At 48.6% G+C, this 23,838-nt stretch overlaps 1 protein-coding gene across 4 annotated transcripts in view; it reads right to left on the bottom strand.

Annotated features, from left to right (window-relative positions):
• PACSIN1 (protein kinase C and casein kinase substrate in neurons 1) overlaps window positions 1–23,838 on the bottom strand; it is a 288,391-nt gene that overhangs the window by 216,256 nt on the left and 48,297 nt on the right. Inside the window, exon 1 of one of the 4 annotated variants that reach the window (XM_069238840.1) lies at window positions 11,462–11,693. The exons of 2 other annotated variants lie outside the window; for them this stretch is intronic. The gene's annotated coding sequence lies outside the window, so the exon portion shown is untranslated. Of the gene's footprint in view, window positions 1–11,461; window positions 11,694–23,838 lie in introns of those variants that run through there. One more of the 4 variants, XM_069238838.1, reaches the window with a different exon arrangement.

The following is a 23,838-nucleotide window of genomic DNA, read 5'->3' on the forward strand; positions in this document are numbered from 1 at the left end:
AGACGTTATGGAGCGGGCTCGATGTTTGGTTTCCCAAAGGAAAAGGTAGCCATGGGTCCCAGGATAAAGGGTTGGGGTCAAGCAATAGTGGGGAGGGCGCAGGGTGCCAGCTGCCCGTCCTTGTCTCCTATAGCGGGGGTCCAGGTGACTCCTGCTACACTGTCTGCGACACAACAGGTTATGTTGGCGTGAGGTGCGTCCATGCAACAGTCGGGTAATGCGCCGGCAGTGGTGACCCCTACGGCGACTTCTTCTCTGGCCCTGCGAACCGCAAGTTCAGGTATTGGTCACTTTTCTCCTCTTACGTACCTTGGTGATGTTCGCTCTGAGCATGAACAGTTGGGGCTGCTTGTACCAGTAGAAGTGAGGGAGAAGATTTGGAATGGGGTTTACATTGATATTTTTTACGTATTAGTCGACAAATATGATAAGGAGGAGGTGAAGCGGTGTAAAGAGTGTGCGCATTCAAGAGAGTGTGGTCATGGACCGCAGAGGAGGAAGGTTGAGGAGTCCCTGTCCAACTGAGTGAGAGCCTTCTCCATTTATCAGGCCATTTTAGTGGAACGCTTCAGTGACGTAGGTGCCCAGGTAGCCTGTTATCAGAACAGGATTGTGGGGGCGCATGATGAGTATGGACGCACTGCATGGAAGGACTATGATAAGGAATTCAGGAGAATCAAGGCCAATAAACCTTCATTGGGTTGGGATCAGATACACATAATTACTTGGTTGCAACACACAAATCGCACTTAGGGGATGGGTCACCAGCCATTTCGTGGGACATCAGGGACTGTCTCAGGCACTGCAGGGGGGTGCGGGCTAAGAGAGAGGCCTGGTGGGACTTCAACTGGCACACTTGCTCACGGTCCCCTGTAACCTGCCACTTCAAACTACTGTTCCTTTAGAGGCTAGGCCTCCCATCGTGAATTCAAGTGTTTCAAGAAATCACTGTATAAGGGTAGCAAAAAACAAGACTGACGATTCGGTAGACAATGGGCGAACTGTTTCTTTTTTGTTAAGGCTTCATCTCCTGTTAATCTATTGGCTATGGTCCCTTGGCTTAATTCTTACCCCAATCAGGCAGCTGCCCAGGTTCTGGGTGTTAAGGTTGGTTTCAAGATGCCAGCTCAAGGCTGCGTAGGCCCTCCCCATTGCAAGAATCAGCTGACTCTGAGGTTCAACGCCGGGGTGGCAGGGGCAAAAATTCAAAAGGAACTGGGATTGGGGCACGTAGCTGTACCTTTTGAGGAAATTCCCATGCAAGGTTTTGTTTGTTCTCCTTTGGGAGTGGTCCCCAAGAAAGAACCTGGCGAGTTTGGATTGATACACAATTTGTTGGCACCAAAGGGACAATCGGTGAACGAGGCCATAGACGGGGCACTGTGTTCTGTTAGGTATGCCTCTCTGTATCAGGCAATTCAGATGCTACAGGAGCTGGGGCCAGGAGCTCTGATGCAAAGCCTGACAATGAATCCGCACTTCAGTTGTTGCTGGTCCATCCCAACGATTTTCATCTATTGGGCTTTCAATGGGAAGGAAGGTATTATTTTGATAGGTGTATGCCTATGGGCTGTACTGTGTCGTGTTCCTATTTTGGGAAGTTTAGTACTTTCCTGGAGTGGGTGTTTAGGTGTAAGATAGAGCACCAATGGGTACTACACTACCTGGATGATTTCCTTTTCCTAGGTCCCGTTGGGTCTAATCAGTGTGCTGGTGCACTGGAGGTCTTTAGAAACCTCATGATGGAATCGGAGTTCCGCTAGCGAAAGGCAAGACAATGGGTCCCTGTTCTACTATTGAATTCTTGGGGATGGAGTTGGATTCAGTGGTAGGAATGTCTAGACTACCTTGGGAGAAGGTGGTGTCTTTCTCTCAAGCGTTGCAATCATGTTTGAGGGCACGGAAGGTAACACTTCATCAGTTACAATACTTGATGGGACAGCTAAACTTTGCGCTGCGAATCATACCCATGGGGAGCCCCATTTCTGGGTTTATTGCTCAGGTCATATCAGGGCTGAAGGTCAAGCACCACCAAACCAGGCTTTCCAATGAAGTCAAGCAGGATATAAGGATTTGGGAGACCCTTCTACGTGACTTTAACGGGACGGTAGTCTGACCAAGTCCTCCTAGATGCAACGAGGAACTGGGTCTTTTTACAGATGTGGCAGGCCGCTAAGGTTTTGGGGCCATATTTGGTACTGCCTGGTATGCTCAGCGATGGCCCTTGCAATGGGTCAAGGAAGGCCTAGTGACTAACATCGGTTTCTTAGAACTATTCCCAATTCTAGTGGCATTGTCAATCTGGCCAGAGGGATTTCACAACCAGTCTGTGATCTTCTGGTCAGATAACATGTCAGTGGTGGAGTGCATTAACCAGCAGGCAGTCAGGTGTAAGATTATCCTGAGGATACTGAAAGAGATAGTGTTACTGTGTTTGAGGTTGAATGTGACTTTCAGAGCTAAACACGTGCCTGGTGTCTCGAATAATGCTGCTGCGGCCCTGTCCTGTTTTAAGATGCAGGTTTTCAGACCTTATCCCCCGGGAGTGGAGGAATTCTCAACACCCATTCCGGAGCATCTGTGGCAGTTTGGTGCCAAGGAATCCTGGACCTCATGGCTGCAAGCTTAGCACCCAGAACACAGAAGGCTTGTCAGGGAGCATTTGCAGCATAAATTAATTTTCAGGGTGGGATGGTATTGTCTGCTTGTTTTGATACATCTTCAGCCTTGGCATTTTTTGAGTTTTTGAAGGTGGAGGGGAAGTCTGTTGCATGCACCAGGCATTACACTGATGCTATCTCCTTCTTTGCACAACTGTAGGGGGTGCCCGATGCAGCGAAATCATTTATGGTGAGAAGAGCCCTTAAGGGCTGGCAGCAGATCCAGGGCACTAAGCCAGACTCTAGGCGGCCCATAGATGCGGCGAAGATGGGGGCCTTGCTAGTCGGAGTAGATCGCATTTGTACCTCTCCTTGGGAGGTCGCCTTATTTAGGTCAGCGTTTACCCTGGCCTTTTATTGGGGTTTCAGACTGGGCACACTGGTGGCTAGGAATAATAAGGGGGACACCACTAGAGGGTTGCAGTTGGCAGTTATTCATTGGCCCAGAAGGATCTGGGTCCTTGGTGATCAACGTACCCCGCTCAAAGATGGACCAAGGTGGGGAGGGCACCACATCCTACTATGTAGATCCCGGGTAGCGCGTGTTGTCCTATACATAACCTGGAGGTCTTCTTAGCACAGCGCACCCTGGGGTTGTGGTTTTGGTACATGCAGACGGCACGCCACTCAGCAGGTACCACTTCTCAAAGGAACTCAAGTGCTCCATTTCGGCAGCGGGATTCGACGTCTCTGAGTTTGCCACTCACTCCTTTAGGTTAGGGTCAGCCATGGCGGCAGTGGCAATGGGGTTTCCTGGAACAGCAGTTAGGAGAATTGGCAGGGTGTCTTCGGATTGCTCAAGCATTATGTGAGACTGCATATGCTTTGAGTTCATGTCCTTTACACTTTGTTTTCTCTGTAATCTTTGTAGATGCCCGTGACAATTGGTTGATGGTCCTGAAGGTTCCGATACATGCAGGAGCTGCAGGGATCACTGATGTGTGGGTAATTAGGCACTCTTATGTCTGACGAGCTGGTGATCTATATGTAAAGAGTGCCTTTCCATCACGCGCATCAAAGACTGGTTTCCGTATTTCTTTCTTTAGCCAAGGTGGGCTGCGGCTCACTCATCTAAGGACAGTTCTGGATTCAATGCTGCCCTCAGGTTGCTTGCCGCCGTACGTCATCATTCTGCTTCTTGGGGGTAATGATTTGGTTTCACTAGGGAGCCTGCAGCTGTTTGAACTGGTAGTAGCGGAGGTTGGATGGTTGGCAAAAAGATTCCCCCAGGCGGTTCTTGCTTGGTCGAACATGATCCCTCGTAGTCTGTAGAATGGCGGGCTATCAGTTAACGCCCTTAATGACTCAGTGAGAAGAATCAATAGCAAACTGGCCAAATTGTTTCAGACTTCAAGGTTGGCTGTGGTCTCGCATGGCTGCATTCATGGAGAGGGCGTCTTCTTGCAGGATGGAGTGCATCTTTCTTGAATCGGTTATGAAATGTTTTTGGAGAACTTATTTGCTTCGTTGTGTCATCGTACTTGGTAAGGGGACCTTTGATTGGGGGAGGCCACATTGCCGGTTAACTATGTGGGCCTGTGGTGGGGTGAGATCATGACTGTGAATACAAATGGGTACCTTTTATTACAGGAACATGGTGGCAAGCTAATTGGACCCTCCAAGGGCTGCTGGCTGGGAAGTGAGAACAACATACAGGGGCTCGGGGTTGCGAGCGGTCGCTGTCATCTGGTCCTTAGGGCCAATCACCTGTGCAGAAGGTCTGAAGCGAGCACTGGCCCTTGGGGGTGGAGTCTGAGGGGGGTGGGGGCGCCTGAGGTAGGTATCTTAGAAGGCAGACGGGCTCCCTCCACGGTAATACAGTTTGGGAAGGGATATGAACCCCTGATGCAGATCCTACCTCTGGGATTTATAGCATGAGGATGGGCAGGGACTGGGGGTACTATCAAAAAAACCCACAACCACCAACATTGCGGTATGCAGGAAAAAACTGTTTTTTTAGTCAGTGTCAGGAATTTGGATGCATTAGCTTACTCTGTTAAGGCTAGGCATCCATAGGAAACTATGTAAATACTTTGTGAATATGATTGTGGTTACTGCGTATAATTTTAATGATTATGATCAAAGAATATGCTGTCAACAATAAAAATACGACTGGGGGTTCACAACCCCTAACCCCAAAAAGAAGTGTGGCTGAATTATAAAGTAGCCTTAAGGAGGGTGGTGAATGGTGGTTGGTGGAAGGAAGCCTCGGCGATACACAGCCATATGCACGGGGCCGTCCCAATCAGGGGGGCCCCACTCATGGCGACGGCATTGGGCCAGAAGGGGTGGGGGTGGGGGTGGGGGTGAGGGTCAGGTTGCAACTGCCTTCCCAGGAGCCCATCCCATTACAAGGATGCAGCTGATTGGCTGTTGGGCTGCTGCAGCCCTGGTGTATTTTTGTGCTTCCGGGGCAATGCACAGCAGTGACATCACGGGCCGGCATTGAAAAGGCAGCCGCGGTCGGCGAGCACATCTCTTCCTCGCGCTCACCGACCGGATCAGGGCCTCAACAACCCCAGGAAGAAATACCCACCTGCTTCCCCGCATTCTTGGGCACCAGTATATACTGAAATACGATGTGATGGTTAATAAGAAGGCTCCTAACATGTGATAGCTTTATTCTGTGTGCTAATGCCTTTTCTTTTACAGGTGTCTTGATTCGTCATGAAAGAAGTCAGTGAGGATTGTCGTATTTTTATGTGTAAGGGTGGGCGGGGCAAGATCATGACTGGGAATACAAATGTGTACCTTTTATTACAGGAACAGGGTGGCAAGCTAATTGGACCCTTCATGGGGTGCTGGCTGGGAACTGAGGATGACATGCAGGGGTGCGGGTATTGGGAGCGGTCACTGGCGTCTGGCCCTTAGGGCCAACCACTTGCACATGCACAGAAGGTCTGAAACGTGCACTGGCCCTTCGGGGTGGAGTCAGCGGGTGGCAGGGGCGCCTGAGGTAGGTATCTTGGCAGGCACGCGGGCCCCCTCCACGGTAATACAGTTTGGGAAGGGATATGACCCCCCCTGATGGAGATCCCACCCCTGGGATTCATTGCGTGAGGAGGGGCAGGGACTTGGGGTACTAGCAAAAACAGTCATGATCTCATTCACAACCACCAACATTGCAGTATGCAGGAACAAACAGTTTTTAGTCAGTGTCAGGAATTTGGATGTATTAGCACACACTGTTAAGGCTAGGTATCCATAGGAAACTCTGTAAATACTTTGTGAATATGATTGTGGTTACTGCATATAATTTTAATGATAATGATCAAATAATGTGTTGTCAACAATACAAATACGGCCAGGGGTTCACGACCTGTACCCCCCAAAAGAAGGTTGGCTGAATTATAAAGTAGGCTAAAGGAGGGGGGGTGAGTGGTGAGTGGTGGTTGGTGGAAGAAGGCCTTGGGGATACCCAGCCATATGCACAGGGCCGCCCCAATCAGGTGGGCCCGGCTTATGGTGACGGCACCGACCCAGAAGGGATGGGGGTCAGGGAGCGACAGGCTGCCCGGGCGCCCACCCCATTACAAGGGTGTAGCTGATTGGCTGTTGGGCTGCTCCAGACCCGGATACACTTTTGTGCTTCCGGGGCCATGCACAGCAGTGACGTCACGAGGCCGGCCTTGAAAAGGTGGTTGCGGTCAGCGAGCGCGTCTGTTGCTCGCACACACCGACCGGACCAGGGCCTCAACAACCCCAGGAAACAATACCCACCCGCTTCCCCCCATTCTTGGGTGCCAGTATATGCTGAAATATGATGTGATAGTTATAAGAAGGCTCCTAACGTGCAATAGCTTTATTCTGTGTGCTAACGCCTTTTCTTTCACAGGTGTCTTGATTCGCAGTGAAAGCGGTCGGTGTGAATTGTCATATTTTTATGTGTAAGGGTGGGCGGGATGAGATCATGACTGGCAATACAATTGGGTACCTTTTATTACAGGAACAGGGTTGCAAGCTAATTGGACCCTCCAAGGAGTGCTGGCTGGGAAGTGAGGACGACATACAGGAGCGCGGGGGTTGCGAGCGATTTCTGGCATCTGTCCCTTAGGGCCAACCACCCATGCAGAAGGTCTGAAGCATGCACTGGCCCTTCGGGGTGGAGTCTGAGGGTGCAGGGGGGGCCCGAGGTAGGTATCGTGGCAGGCAGACAGGCCCCCTCCACCGTAATACAGTTTGGAAAGGGATACGAACCCCCTGTGGAGATCCTACCCCTGGAATTCATAGCATGAGGAGGGGCAGGGACTGGGGGTACTAGCACAAACAGTCATGATCTCATTCACAACCACCAACATTGCAATATGCAGGAATGAACTGTTTTTTAGTCAGTGTCAGGAATTCGGATGTATTATGGTACACTGTTAAGGCTAGGCATCCATCGGAAACTCTGTAAATACTTTGTGAATATGATTGTGGATACTGCATACAATTTTAATGATTATGATCAAATAATGTGTTGTCAACAATAAAAATACGGCCGGGGGTTCAGGAACCCTAATCCCAAAAAGAAGTTTGGCTTGAATTAGGCTTAAAAGGGTGTGGGTGAGTTGTGGTTGGTGGGAGGAAGCCTCTACGATGCCCGGTCATATATGTCCATGCACTGTGTGCTGGTAACGTGTAGCCCATCCTGCCCAAAAGAAGATTCCAGAGGCCGCGTCCATTTGGAGAATGTTTCCACAGCCCATTCAGCGCTGAAATTGCCCAATAAGGCAGCGCACTCGACACTAAAACTAGGTTGTTGCGCGCCTTCCGGCCTGGCGCTATCGGCGTGGGTGTGCCTCACACCACACAAACAGAACCTCTCAACCAGTTCCAAAAGTGTCCCAGCCACGTCACCGCCCAGACACGATACCCTTGTGCGTTCCTCCTGTAGAAACGAGGCTTGCAAAAACGTGTCAATTACGTTACCTCTGAACTCGACAGTGAGATTTGAAAAATGTACTGCCTACTTGAAAGGCACAGGTAAAAAAAATGAAATACTACTTCGCTATCAAGGTAAGAGAAAACGAAAGCAGAAATAAGATGGGTTTTTGGGTAATGTGCAGAATCCAGTGCCATGGAGATGTGCTTCCTTCGTAGTCACTGAAGCGGGATGCCTTACACTATGTGATACAGAGCCCATTGGCCCTGAAGGAGTGACACCTTACACTGTTTGATGCAAAACCCGGTCTCCCTGAGGAGTGATACCCATGGACACGCAGAGATTCTGAGCCCAGCATCACTGAGGAGCGATGCCTCCACTGTCACCGAGTAATGATGTTTTTGGTAGTGAGAACAGTGTCTCTGAGGAGTAAAGTCTACTACTCTCAATGATGCAGAGCCCACTGTCACTGAGCAGAGATGTCTTAGACTCAGTGATACACAGCCCACTGAGAAGCGATACCTTACACACTCTGTGATACGCAGTCCAGTGTCAATGAGGAGTGATGCCCTTACACTGAGTGATACAGAGCCCACTGACACAGAGAAGTAATACCTCACACTCAGTGAGGCCACTGTCACTGAGAAGTGATGCCTTAGACTCAGCGATAAAGAGCCCAGTGTCACTGAGAAGTGCTGCCTTACATTCTGATACATAGCACACCGTCCCTGAGGAGTGATGCCTTACACTCTGGAATACAGAGCTTAGTGCCATTGTGGCGTGATGCCCTTACACCTTGTGATACAGAGCCGGGTGTCGCTGAAGACTGATGTCTCACACTCATTGATGCCGAGCCAGGTCTCCGTGAATGATGCCTTACACTCAGCGGTACTGAGCCCCGTGTCTTTTGGAGCCATGCCTCCACGGTCACTGACTAATGATGCCTTACACTCAGAGATACTGAGCCCCGTGTCTCTGAGGAGTAAAGTCTAACACTCAGTGATATAGAGACCACTGTCAGTGAAGAGTATACGTCTAGGAGACCAATGTCATTGAGAAGAGATGCGACGCTATTCACCCCGGCATCACAGAAAAGTGATGTCTTACACTTAGTGATACAAAGCCCAATGACACTGAGAAGTGATGAGTCACACTCACTGATACGGAGCTTGGTGTCCCTGGGGAATGATGCGTTGTACTCGGTGATACAGAGCCCACTGTCACTGAGGAGTGATGCCTTACACTCAGTTATACAAAGTCTAATCAGACTGAAGAGTAATGCTTCATACTCAGTGATACTACAGAGACCTGGGCAAATGAGAAGTGATGCCTTACACACTCTGTGATACAGAGCACATTGTCACTGAGGTATGATGTCGTAGGTTCAGTGATACGGAGCCTAATCACACTGAGGAGTAATGCTTCAGACTCAGTGATACAGAACCAAATGTCACAGAGGAGTGTTACTCCCACTCAGTGGTACAGACCCCACTGCCATTGAGGAGTGATGCTTTGCAAAGAGCGGAGTGTCACTGAAGTGATGCTTTACACTCAATGATACAAAGTCCAGTAACATTGAGGAGTGATGCCTTGTGTTCAGTGATACAAAGGCAGGTGTCACTGAAGAGTGATGCCTCACACTCAGTGACATAGAGCTGAGTGTCATTAAGGGGTGATGCCTCACACTCAGTGATACAGAGCCCGCTCTCACTGAGGAGTGATGCCTTACACACATCTGTGTCACTGAGTGATGCCTTACACATATCGAAGTGTCACTGAGGAGTGATACCTTATACATATCTAAGGGTCACTGAGGACTGATGCATTACACATATCTAAGGGTCACCGAGGAGTGATGCATTACACATATCTAAGGGTCACCGAGGAGTGATGCATTACACATATCTAAGGGTCAGCGAGGAGTGATGCCTTACACTCAGTGATACAGAGCCCACTCTCACTGAGGAGTGATGACTTACACATATCTGTGTCACTGAATGATGCCTTACACATATCGAAGTGCCACTGAAGAGTGATGCCTTACACATATCTAAGGGTCACTCAGGACTGATGCATTACACATATCCAAGGGTCACCGAGGAGTGATGGATTACACATATCTAAGGGTCACCGAGGACTGATGCATTACACATATCGAAGTGTCACTAAGGAGTGATGCCTTACACATATCTAAGGGTCACTAAGGACTGATGCATTACATATATCTAAGGGTCACCGAGGAGTGATGCATTACACTCAGTGATGGGGAGTGAGACAGTCTTTTCAAGGCAGTCTCCTGGGACAACGAGGTAAATAATTAGATTGCGATTCGATGTTTAGCTTCTGGCATCTGGGGTGGGCCCTCAGGGAAAAAGACTTGCATTTGGAGGAGCCCGAACACGCAGCCTGGATGAATGTGTTAATGATAACGAACTATGACCATGCGCACTGTGAAGGCCGCAGACTCGGCCGGCTCCTGGCGCTTTAAAGATGGTTGCTCTTATTAACTAACTTGAGCGGGAGCTCGAGGGCGCGTATTATTAACGTGTTGACAAGTAAATGGAGGAGGCCAGTGCGGGCAGATGAGGAGAGCTACAGCAAGGAAAGTGCTGTCAGTGAGAGGCGTCTGACAAATATAACAGTTGTGCCACAGACCACAACACAGCGTCAGATATTAGATAACAAAATACAATACGCCATAACATAACAGGGGGTGGCATAACACAGTCCAGCAAGAAACACCATGGCATAACATAAGACAACACAACATGTGACACTACGAAATAGCCATTAGATAGCACAGCGTGACAGCACATGCCTTATACTACACAACATAACATGACATTACATGTCCATACAGCTATCAGCGAAGAAGCCTGCCCACGGACACCCGCAGAGACAGCTGGGATATGTGCCTCTCGAGGAATCCAGCTGACGGGAAGAGACAGACGCACTGACACTTTAGGGACAGCTTGGAACGGAACCTCTCAGAGAACAACTGACAGAGAGACATACAGTTACCGATAGAGACAGCCGAGAGCTATACTTCTGACAGGCCACTGGAAACAGAGAGGCGCCCTGTCACATTCAGAGGAAGCCGAGAACTGTACTCTCGGAGACTGACAGACAGAGTGAGTGAGGAGGACAGAGAAATAGAGAGGACAGGAGACGGAAAGAGAGAGGCGACGACATCCTGCCACCTTCAAAGACAGCTGGTAACTGCATCTCTCATATTAGACCAGCTGATACAGCAAGAGACATACTGGTGCTTTCAACCACCGCTGGTAACAGCGTCTCCCTCGAGACTGCTGGTATCAATGTGGATAACGAGAGATACGTTGATGCATGCAGAGAGGCATGCCGAGGACCACAAGAGTACCGACACTTCACATCCGAGACGACCCGCGGATGTACACAGCAGCTGTCGTCGCAGAGACCGTTAGCAGCCTAGGGAGCTGCGACCCACTGAAGCGGGAGAGACAGCTGACAGTGTCTCATGGGCCACCGACTGGACGGCAGCTAGTATTAATGTGTATCGTGAGACACCAACAGATGCATAGAGAGAGACATACTCAGGTCCATGAAAGACACCTGACTCCTGCGGAAGCGCACACCAGCACGAGCTGCTGTCTCAGGGACCGTTGGCAGCTACATCCCAAGGAACTGCTACCCACTGATGCGAGACAGACGCAATGCCACCCAGAGACAGCTGGCATGCATACCTTATGAGGCTCAAATTAAGAGACAGATGGTAATAAAATGGGCCATACAAGAGAGACCAAGTGATGCCTTAGAAGAGACACGTCGCCTTCTGAGAGACATCTGGCAACAATAAGTTGGACGGAAGGACAGGCGCAGACTGTCACCCGAGAGACAGCGGGTGCCCACTCCGCCCTTCACACATCGGCTCAGACACACTGTTACCCCTTACTCTTACCTCTAGGTGCCCCTCAGGTGCCCTTGACAGCCCGGCCCAGGCACAGACCCTTCCTGTGGAGTACTGAGGGGCTGGGGCGGGGGGATCCCGGGAGCACAACCCCCTACTGCGGAATATGGTGGAGTGAGGGGCAGATCCGGGGGCTTCTCACTGGCTCCGTGTCTGAGCACAGAATACAGCAGCACTGAGAGGACTGCAGGCAAACACCCCCTCCGCCCCCTCCTCGCTTGTCACCCCCACCCTTCCCCCTCCTTCCGCCCACCTCCTTCTGCTGGTCTCCATGACAACAAGGGGATACTCGCTGCCTGCAACCAGCTCGCAGCACAGCCCCCATCCCGAATCACAGGCACATATACAAAAATACGTCCTGCTAGGCTCATGCTAAGCAATTGCAATAAATAAAAAATAGCTGCGGGGGAGGAGGGGGTCAGGGTTCCTCTGCCCTCACCCCGACCTTCGAGACCAGTGAGAGGCCAGGCGCAGAGGGGGTGCAGTGCGGGTACCCACCGTAACCAGCTCTGTTACTGCTCTCCACTCCTCACCTGCAGAACCACTACACCTTCAGTCCTGTGTGATGCACACCATGACCGAGCTCTGTCAAAGCATGTCAGTCTCGGCTCACGGAGGTGGCGACTGTGGGCGTCTTTCTTCTCTTTCATAGTGCCGGGTACGCACACTGCTATGCACTGTGGAATCCTGGCCAGTGTTGACCTGGGGTAGAAGGAAATCAGTCCCTCAAACCTTGGTGGAGGTGTCCACTGAGGGATACACGTTTAGCAGTTACTGGCTGCTGGTGGGCCAGGGGCGGACTGTGGAGGAGCAGTAGGGTGATCACACACGTGCACACTCACTTCCACCCATCCACCCATATGCGCACACATACTCACTCCCATTAAGCCACATGCACATTCACTCCCACCCATCCATTCACAAGCACACACACTTGCAGTGACTCATTAATAACATACACGCATAAATACACGTGCATTCATACATGCACACAGGCACCCAACATTCAACAAGCACGACCGTGAGGGTGACAGCGGCTGGCAGGAAGCAGAGGCACAGAGGCCTCAGAAGTTCCTAGAGGATTCTGGGAGGGAAGGCCTCGCGGAAGATCCCACTGCCTCCTCTCATTGGCTGACCTTGTTATGAGTCAGGCAATGAAAGGGGGACTTTCCCTAACTCATTACAGAGTGGAGTATGGGCACTCTGTGAAGAGTCAGCCCTGGGCACTCCAGGGCTTGACCTGAGGCATCGAGGGCTGACTCCTCGTTGGGTAAAGCGCCCCCGCCAAAGTGGGGGGGCGCGGCCCGTTAGGAGCCGGGGGCTACGAGGCCCGGCACTCCTCACGGGTGCGCACCTATGGTGCGCAGGTGGCCGGGGGGGCTTCCGCCCCCGGGCCTCGCGAGGCCTGGGGGCAGAAGTCTCCCCGGGAGCAATCGTTGGGTCCGCGTTGGTCCCCGACTGGTTTCGGCCGCCGCTGACTGGTGGGGGGCTATTTAATGGCCCCCCAAGAAGGCAAGCCCTTCTTTACCTTTCTGCGGCGGCCGGACGCAAGCGGGTCAAACTATCAATGTTTCGGTACGGCGGCTGAATGCTGAGATGGCAAAACTTTGCCCGGGCCCAGGGCGGCTATGGAACATCCCCCACAAACTATTAAAGGGCTCACACATGTTCCACAAGGACCAGGTGCACCTATCTGATACAGGGACCGATCAATTCATTCATGACATGTGGGCTTTTGCGCATAGCTTGTTTTCTGGTGGGGAGGGCGAAGGACCATTTGGGCCCTGGTCGCCCTCGTGGTGGGAATTGAGATATAAATGTGACTAGAAGCAACAGGGGGGGTCCCCGAGGTGGGGCCCCCGGGAGGACACCTGGGATAGGATCCTGAAGTTCTGAGCCAACCAACGGATGTACACACCAGATCAAGGGGTAAGGGAGCTCAGATCGCTGGGGGGAACATGGGGCTCCAGCCCTTGGCCGCCCCGTTACACCCCGAGTCTGATTGGTGTTTGGAGGAGGGGGCGGAACCCGAAGAATGAGGACAAGGTACAGTGTAGTCAGGGTATCCGCCCCTCCTAGGGATACAGGTGATAGATGGGTCACCTGTGTGGTCCAATGGTGGTTCAGGACAGGAAGGGATCCTGTCAGAATTGATTTATGGTCACCAAAATGCTCATGACATGTAGATGAGGAGATGTAAATATATAATATGCTTGAAAAGTTATAAGATGTTTTGATGTTTGAATAAACCACTTCCAACGTTTAGAAAGTTGTCGGTTTGTGTATTCCTGGTGGGGAGTGGGGGTCGTATGGAGGCCTCCGGCTCCTAGGGTAAAGCGCCCCCGCCAAAGTGGGGGGGCGCGGCCCGTTAGGAGCCGGGGGCTACGAGGCCCGGCACTCCTCACGGGTGCGCACCTATGGTGCGCAGGTGGCCGGGGGGACTTCCGCCCCCGGGCCTCGCGAGGCCTGGGGGCAGAAGTCTCCCCGGGAGCAAGCGTTCGGTCCGCGTTGGTCCCCGACTGGTTTCGGCCACCGCTGACTGGTGGGGGGCTATTTAATGGCCCCCCCAAGAAGGCAAGCCCTTCTTTACCTTTCTGCGGCGGCCGGACGCAAGCGGGGTCCCGCATTTAACCCACCCACCCTCTCCTTTTGTTAGGCAGTAGGCACACGTATCGCGGAATTGAGATATAAATGTGACTAGAAGCAACAAGGGGGGTCCCCGAGGTGGGGCCCCCGGGAGGACACCTGGGATAGGATCCTGAAGTTCTGAGCCAACCAACGGATATACACACCAGATCAAGGGGTAAGGGAGCTCAGATCGCTGGGGGGAACATGGGGCTCCAGCCCTTGGCCGCCCGTTACACCCTGAGTCTGATTGGTGTTTGGAGGAGGGGGCGGAACCCGAAGAATGAGGACAAGGTACAGTGTAGTCAGGGTAACCGCCCCTCCTAGGGATACAGGTGATAGATGGGTCACCTGTGTGGTCCAATGGTGGTTCAGGACAGGAGGGATCCGGTCAGAATTGATTTATGGTCACCGAAATGCTCATGACATGTAGATGAGGAGATGTAAATATATAATATGCTTGAAAAGTTATAAGATGTTTTGATGTTTGAATAAACCACTTCCAACGTTTAGAAAGTTGTCGGTTTGTGTATTCCTGGTGGGGAGTGGGGGTCGTATGGAGGCCTCCGGGTCCTAATGAGAGTGATGTCCTCACAGGACTGTCCTGTGCTGATGCGGTTACTGCCCTCGGTGCTGTGGGTTCTTCAGCCCTGCAAAAGCATGTAAACCACCCAGTCGCTTCTTGCTGTGCGGTGAAAGGGCGTGGCGGCACGCGGCAGGGGCCACAAAATAAACCAGTTTAAAAAATACAAAAAAACGTACTTGCCTCGCTGCCACGCTGACTCTTTCCTGGTCACTGGAGGCACAGGTTCCCAGTCTGCCCTGCGGCCAATCCTAATGCTGCATGAAAGCAGCATTAGGACTGCACTGAGCGCCGTGGTTGGGCGCTCCCAGGCAAACTGGGAGCCTGTGCCTACTCTCTCCAGCCCAGCAACATAGTGCTCAGTTGGAGAAAGCACAGTGCACAAGTGTGTTTGGCCAGCCCGAGACAGCCAGCCAAACATACATGCGCACTGAAAGGGAGTGCTGTGTACTTCCCCTTTGTCCCCATCATCCCCAATGGCCCTTCCCCTTTAACAATTAAACGATAATAAACATAGTTTATTATTGTTTTACTGTTAAAAGTTTGCAGCGGCTGCTGCTTGTGGGGGGCCACGCTCCTCTGCCATAGGGGAGGAGCCGCCATTGAAACCACCTGGCTGCCTGACCCTGATTTTATGAATTTGCAGCGCCGGACATACACCCTCATGCTTTGGAAAAGTGAGGGGGCAGAGCCCCAGCACCCATAATGACACCTTTGTGATGGGTGAATTCTCATTGAAAGCATATCTACTTACCCAGCTGTGTTTGGTGTCTTCATGCTACACTGGCATTGAGTTCATTAAGCGTTTGGGTTTTTACAGGTTTCTTAGGATACTGATCAGGCTTGTGTTGTCAACAGCAGTTTTTCAAAGAGTGATGAATGTTTTGTTGGGTGGTGGTATGGAGGTGATAATACACTTCCATGCTCATGATTATGGTCATCATTGGCAAGTCTTGGAAAGAGCACAACTATCCTGTGCATTACGTTTTGAAATGCCTGGGCGCTGGTGTAACATTGAGGGCTAAGAAATATGAGTTTGGCAAGGAGTATTTTTGATATCCAGTAAATGGTGTGAGACCAAAGAAAGAGTTGGTGGACACCATCTGCAGTTTCAAGGCACAAAAGAGTAAGGGTGGGATGTCATTCATCGGTGTGGTTGAATTTTGGAGCCATTACATGCCTCACTTGAACATCAAGCTGGAAGCCCTGACAGAGCTGTATAAGAAGGGTTCAAGTTTGGAGCACAGCATGGAAAGTCATTGGGAATTCAATGTAACCTAAGGGAATTTGGTGAAAGCGCTGGATATTAAGGCGTTTGTTCCAGACAGGGATTCCATTGTGGCCACTTAGGTAAGTAGGAAGGGATTTGGTGCAGCCTTGTTCCAAAAAATTGTGATTTAGAAAGGGAGATTGCATGTACTTCTGGGGCACTGAAGGGAGCCACATTTAATTGCTTAATTTTTGAGAGAGAGACTTTGGCAGTTAGTTGGGTAGTCAAGGAGTTTAAAGACGTCTTTTGGGGCAGTGCCTTTATTATTCTTCAGATTATGAACTCCTTAAAGAAATTCTTATGAACGAATGTTTAAATTCTGCTTGAATTTCGTAGGTGGGTTGTTGAGTTACAGAAATATACCTGTAATGTAGAGTATTTGCCAGAGTCTATGAACCATGCCGGAGGCTGTCGTTCTAGGTTGGTAGGCTACAGCGAGCAAACATTATTCTGATGAAAAAAGTGTGTGAAGAGTAAGAAGGTTTGTGGTGGGGATTAATTTAGAATCCATGCTCCTGTTAGAATGCGAAATGGGTCTAAACATACTGAGCCGCAATAAGTGGTCGAACAATTTAGTAATGCTGTCAAAACCAGGGATGGTAGAATATGGAATTTAAAGAGGGTTTCACATTGCAAAGGTGCTCCTTTTGGCCTAAGGAATGATAATGATCCTGAACTGCTGTGTGACAAGGGTGCAGGGACTCGGGTGGGAAAGAAAAGGACTGTTAGAGACCAGCATACATATATGAATATTATTTATCCCAGTTTGCTATTTCCCCTCCATTTGTACCCAGCCATTCTTTGTTCTTAGTAGGGTCGGGGTTATGTGTTTAAGGGGTTTATTTTGTGTTTCTCTTGCATGAGTCTTATATGACTTGCTAGTGTGCTTTGTATTTATGCTCACTTTATCTACTGTATATTTGTTTGCTTTGTTGTATAAAGGGAATGTGTGTGGTATCTCGGTCACATGTTGACTATAGTATCAATCAATCAATCAATCAATCAATCAATCACGGGATTTGTAAAGCGCACTACTCCCCGCGAGGGTCTCAAGGCGCTGAGGAGGGAAGGGTGATGGGGGCGGAGGTGCTGCTACTGCTCGAACAGCCAGGTCTTGAGAAGTTTCCTGAAGGTAGGGAGGTCTTTGGTCTGGTGCAGGTGGGTGGGAAGAGTGTTCCCCATTTCGGCGGCGAGGTATGAGAACGATCTACTGCCGGTTGTTGTTCTGCGGACGCGTGGGACAGTTGCGAGGTCGAGGTCGGCGGTGCAGAGATGCCGGGTCGGGGTGTAGAAGGGGAGTCGTCTGTTGAGGTATTCTGGTCCGGTGTTGTGCAGTGCTTTGTGAGCGTGGATGAGGAGTATGAGGTAATTCACTTCTGGAATCTTGCTGGGAGCTCTGCCGGAGACTTCCAGGGTTGTCAGTTTTTGCCTGAGTGTTGGTGGATGAGGCCATATTAGAAATATATCTACTTACCTTGCTGTGTGTGGCCTATCCATGCACATTAGCCCTGACCTACAGCATCCTCAGCTATTATAGTAAGGGGGCCTATGCACAGATCAGCAAAGGTGCCACCATGCTGACCAGGGCTGTCTCATGTTAAAGTAGTCCAGTACTAGGTGCTGCCAGGCAGCTCTTTTAATTTTACTCAATCCCCGCCTGAGGCACACCTGCACTTCCAATACCGTGGCCCCCACACAGCAAGGCCAATGCTCTTCAGTCTTGAACTGAAGATCCCACTACTGTTCCACTAAAGGGACGTCACACAGCCCGTCAATGCTCCGCAGTTCCTGGTCTGAAAACCCTCTGCTGCTCCAATAACTGGCACCCCAATCCTGATCCGGAATCACTCATTATCCTAATAATGGGGTCTTAGCATGTCTCTTTTAATGCACATCAACCCTGACTGGAAGCATCTCCTGCTACTCCAATACTGGGGCCTCTCACAGATCTTCAGAGGCACATTAATTCCCCCCCCCCACACTTAGCTCTCATCCGAGGCCCTCCTACCCCCACCCACGTACACAAGCTGCAGACACTACACTTGTGATATACCAAGAGTGCCGGTGTGCAGACTGCGGCGGGCTTCGGATTATGGCAGCTCTTGTTTTGATCTTTCTTAATTAATATCGACGCTGAAGGGATTACAATCCAATTCAACAAAATCCACACCGTTTCTGCCAAAGTAAAGTTCCTCCCGTGCAAGCCCAGCCCATGTCCTCATCAATGCACTGGCCGCCCTCTCGCTGATTTACTCCATTCTGGTCCCAGCTGACTTTTCACAGCCGTCACATCATCCTCGGTGCTCAACGCTCCCAGCAGCCCTCTCAGCAGCTTCACTAACCCCAGATCTCAGTCACCCAACTCAGCAGAAAAGGCAAGTAAGACCGATATTTTAGGGCCGCCATCATCGCAAATATCCTTGCAGGTAATATGCACCCTTAGATCCCGCTGACCTAGATGCAAACCCACGAAATCAATACAATAACATCGCATCTCCAGAAAATCTTAAAGTAACACATCTGTTATTGATAAATGCTAATACAGCTCCAGGAAACGGAAATGATCGCCAGAGGTGTGCTTAATCTATAGATGATAATTTTAACCCCTCAAGAGCAAGCAAGGCACGCACATCCACCTGCTGAGCGGACAGGAGCGCATGATGTGATGCTCGCTGAAAGCCCTGCCAGCACTAGGCCTGGAGCGCAGCCACACAGAAGCACTGAGCGTTAACTCACACCATTGATTTCATACTGAGTAGAAACCTGTGTTTAAATGTCCCTTTCTTTTTCAGCAAGACTTTCTCATCCACAGGTGGCTCCTCCACTAGGGCGGCGTTGCCCTCCCGCCAGCAGCGGCAGCTGCAAAACATTTAAAAGAAAAGGATAAAAGATAATAGATAATAGGCTGGAGAGAGCCTGCGCAGGCTCCCAGCCAATCCTGAGGATTGGCCGCAGGGCAGGCTGGGAGTCTGTGCCTGCCTGGTCTGCTCAACGACAGACAGAGGAGCGGTGCGCGGCAGAGAAGGTAAGTGTTGTTATTTTTTTTAATGTAATTTTTATTTACACCCCGTGCGCGCTGCCCCGCCCCTTCTTATTATTGGGATCCACGACTGCAGACCACTAGCACAATCACGTTCAGTGACATATCCAATAACCCAGGTGAAACTGACAGCCATCAGCGTTGTTTATTCAAAAACAATAAGACGAAAAAAGACCAAGTTACGCCAGGTCCAGAAGTTCAGATCTTAGAAATAGGTGGCAGTGTGGGGCCGAAAGATGCTTCTCTCTTTCCTGCCCTCAGAAATCATCTTCACTCCACAAGACCTTCTATTGATGCAAATAGCACCTTGGTCTACTGAAGGTGGAGGACGGCTCCAGGTAAAATATAGACAATTAGAAAGAAAATGCCAGTAAAACATGAACAACCGCCCACACCTAATAACACAGCTTGATAACATCTCTAAGGCACTGGCAAGAAGTAATCCAATGTTTTCTTTTTTGTTATTGTAAAATATGTGACAAAATAGAAGAATAAAAAAAAAACAGAACATGATAAAAGAGAAACAATTATAATTAAGACGTGTGTAAGCAAATGTAATTGCCTAAAGGGGAAATATTTCCTGTAGACCTGGAAAATGCCTACTTGAGGTTTAAAATTCATTTTGATTCACATCTTTGCTGAGCAGGAGTACAGCTGAACCTCGGACAATGCTTCGCTATGTTGAAATGAGCCTTCCATGACTTGACCCAAAACAGTAACTGGCAAGTATCAATGTATTTCACAGACAGAACCTGTTCAGACTCAGCCTTAGATAGTCTGAGATAGCCTCAGACTCAGCTCATCTTTTCCATTGTAAAATATTTTTAAAACTCTGATGATTCGCAGTTGAAGTATTTCTATATAGGCTCTGGTCAACACAATAAATAAATAAATACATAAACAATAATCATTTTATTTCTATACTCTGTTCCATCACTAAAAAATTATGAATACATTGGAATGACTGGAAATTAACACTTTTTATCAATCTTCAGAAATACGTCCTATAAGTATCTTACTGTAGCTTAGCTGAGCAAGGGGTCCTCAGATCCACTATGCCATGACCTTGTTCTTGACACCTAATAGCTAACAGCAGAAGATGAAGCACTCAAGTGAAAAATTACAGCAGAAGTCATATAGACAAAAAACTAAAACAAATGTGGCATTTTCAGGATTACTGAAAAAATGTGTGTCTGAGTTATGGCTAACATCAAGGTTTACGTTGAATACAAGATATTTTTTATCACTTAGCTTGGAAGATCTGAAGATCATTGTGTGTTAACTCTAATGATGCAGCAAGGAAGGGTTTGATCAATGTGGGCTCATAAATTATCTCAGGAATTAACAGATTCTACCACTGACCTTTCAAGCATCTATGAGATACAAATCAAGTTCATAGCTACAGATACTGGAATACAATGAGGAAGGTGGAATGCTGGGTATCACAGCTGAGTCCACAGCTCTCAAATGCTGCCATATGAGTAGGATTCACTATAGCAACAATCAAGCAATTGCCCCCCTTCCCACTGCTGATCTACAACATTGGATAGAGCTCTAGATAATTGTTGATAGAGCCACAATGGGTAGTATTTGATGACCTTCAGGATATGGAACTCTCAGCATACTTCAGATCAGATATTGGAACAAGCACATTCCTCTCACAGCTCATCATCTGGTGTTATCCTTGTACCAGTAACGATTCATTAATATTATCTAGCACCCGGCAACCACCATCCACTCATGGCTGTAGGATTTGTTAGCAATTATTAATATTTTAACACTCCTGACAAAATAAGCATGAATTGTTTGGGTACACTTGCAGGATGCTGACTGGCAAAACTTCACAATCCATGACATTATGGGCAGTTTGATTATATTTATCTGCCCAATAAGGGTCGAAGATAGGACACACATTATACAAGTGTACCTCAGAATCTTCCATAGGTGTAAAATGTGATCAGGGACAGCTTGTAGATTTAGCTCGAAAAATAAAAGTTCTGAGTACTTGTTTGGAGACTGATATTTTGGAAGATTGGGGGTCAGGGCATGAGTTTTCTCTATATTTACACTATTGTAGACACATTGGGTCTGATCTTAATGGCAACAATATCTATTTTTGAGTCGCATGTCAAAATAGCAATGATGGTGGTCAATCCACGCTCCTGGCAAAGAAAGAGCATGATAACATAATACCAGACTTTTTATTGCCATGTATCAGCAGGTCTAAATAAAGAATGAAAAGGTGCACTAGAATGCGGGAATCATGAGGTGTTCCGAAAAGTCTAGAATGGCCAAGTCCAGTCTAACTGCAGCGTGAAAATCTTCTTATGTTTTTCTTTGCATTAATAAATTGAGGCAGAGAGCCACATTCATGCATGCAGAGGGGAGGGAGTGCACACCCGGCATCTAAGGTTTCCCAATGCATTCCAGTAAAAGCAGTTCATCACATTTCAGTGGTCACCATGAGTTGGCACATCCAGTGTTGATATTTCTGTACATTCCTGGCCACGTGCTTCTGGGTGATTGCCCTTCTTCAGACTTTGCAGGTCTCTTTAGGGGTGCTTGAAATGCTGCTTGTATTTCATCAGGTCACTACCACTAGAAAGTGTGCCGGTGCGTCCCAAGGCTCATACGCCTAATTACTCCAGGAGAAGCTTTACCAATGAAGGGGATGAGGGAGCGCACTGCCGCAGTCTCAGCAAAGGTTCCCAGGTGCACTCTGGCAAATGCAGTTTGTCATGTTTGTATTGTATATCAGCATATCTTCACAGAGAAACCTCAGCATGACCATGTCAAATGCTGTCTCTGCATCAAGAAAGATCACATCTGGGAGTGTCTGCTAACATTTGGCAACATTTAATGAGGGTTTGCCCTTTTTAGAAGACCAGTAGTGTTGTTTCCAGATAAGTAGACGTGTACTAAAGAGACATGTGAATTAAAATTTCCAGGACCATGGCAGTTGGTACAGGTTTTTTTTTTTTTTAACCCACATGGAAAAGTAACATTGGGAAAAAGATGAACTTAGCAGCCTTTTCTATTTCTGGAAAAAAATACTGCTCCGTTGACCTAACCTAATGTGACCTGATTTTATTAGACAGGAGCTTCACTGGCTTTCAACATTACTGGTAGAAAGAGGACTTTCACTATTTTGTATAATTCATATGAATGTCTATCATTCCTGGGTATCTTTGAATTGCGCAGCAGGCGAGAAACAGCAATGAAGACTTCAGAGAATGTAACTGCTATTCCGGGGTCTTATTCTTCAGTAGTAGTTGGGAGCAGTACAATCGTGAAGGCATTTATTGCAATCTGTTTTACCAGAATCATATTCATCCTGATACAGCGCTTCATAAAAGTTGGCAAATATTCTCACATGCTGTCCCCACATTATCCATTTTTTGGCAAGCCGTGTTGCTCAGTTTCCCGTTTCTTAGCTAACATAGCCAGAGGCATTACCTTCCTCAGCACAGAGTTATAGAAACATCTGGTCGCTAGCCTGACTCTAGCAGCTACAGCTGGGCATGTCCATCTTTTCTCCTTCCTGCCTTCATCAAGCAAAGGGAGTAGCTATGGCAAGCGGCTGGAGTGCCAGCTTTTAAAGCATCCCAATCCAGGGTGATCTGTTGACGGTGAACTCTGAACAATACAGTGGCAACCATCCCCACATTGTTTGCCTGTGTTAACCGTTGTCGCACAGGCCGTGTCACCTCTGATTTATTTAGTCACACTGCTATGCTTAGCAGTTGTAAGTGAGGTTTCCCAAATAGTCAGATCAGCAGCTGAAAGTTTACATTTCTTATATTTTTACAGAAGGTTATTTGTGTTTGTCTCATGAGGACACTGTCCACCTCCAATGATTTAACTGCTTTGGTTTCTATTGCGTGTGTTCCTATGGTGCTTGTATGCGAATGTCTATAAAAAATATCCTTATATTGGAGGGGTGTTTAACACTAGATATTGAGGGCTGTCAAAGAGGGAACCTTTGTTGCTTCATTTCATATCACACTATTTATATTTCTGCTTTAGGGACGTGCTCAGACTTCAAGTAGGCATGAAAGACGCTTCTTCATCAACAGCGATCATGACATTGGGTACATGAACATAATTCCTAAAAGTCTGATCAATGTGAAGATACTTATCAACTGCTCAGTGTCTGGAGTCCAACAGACTCCAAACAAATACACAGAATTGAAATATTTAGAATTTCAGCGAATAGTTCAGGAGCAATGTTTGCATGGGTTGAGGCTGCAGAAGGCAGACCTGCCAAACGAATGTTAAGGATTAGCATTTGTATGCGAAACAATAACTAACACATTAAAAAGGTGATTTTTCTAACAAATGTTCTTTCATGAGAGGTGATGTCTTCTTGTCACTTTAGACTAGGTTCCACCTTAAATGCGTTGCCACCTTTTTCTGTATATTTGTTTAGTACGGTCGGGCAAAGCGCTTTGAACCCTCAACCATTGATGAGAATATGAGGCTTAGGAAGCAGCAGAGAGTCAAACCTACAGAATGCCACTGTGTCCAGTACCAGGTTCACGGATTATAGAGTACGCTCAAAATGTGGCCCCATTTTAGATCTATCACAATACTTCCCTACTTTCAGGGAGCGTAGATCACTTCTTAAAAACCTCCTCTTATTCACAGGTCCAACAGATTCCCGCCTGCCCAGCTGGAGGGGTGCATACCGTCCAGCCCAATTATTATTATGCAGCTACACAAATACCTCGACCCCATGAACTGGCATTGCTGGGTGTCTGCGACAAGATGCTGAACGTGGTTGATCCGTGGAATCTTTACATTCCACCGTTGGTGGATTGGGCATCTTTTCACACAGCGGCTCTAGATAT

Source organism: Pleurodeles waltl, chromosome 6, assembly GCF_031143425.1.
Source record: "Pleurodeles waltl isolate 20211129_DDA chromosome 6, aPleWal1.hap1.20221129, whole genome shotgun sequence".
NCBI classification, from domain to species: Eukaryota; Metazoa; Chordata; class Amphibia; order Caudata; family Salamandridae; genus Pleurodeles; species Pleurodeles waltl.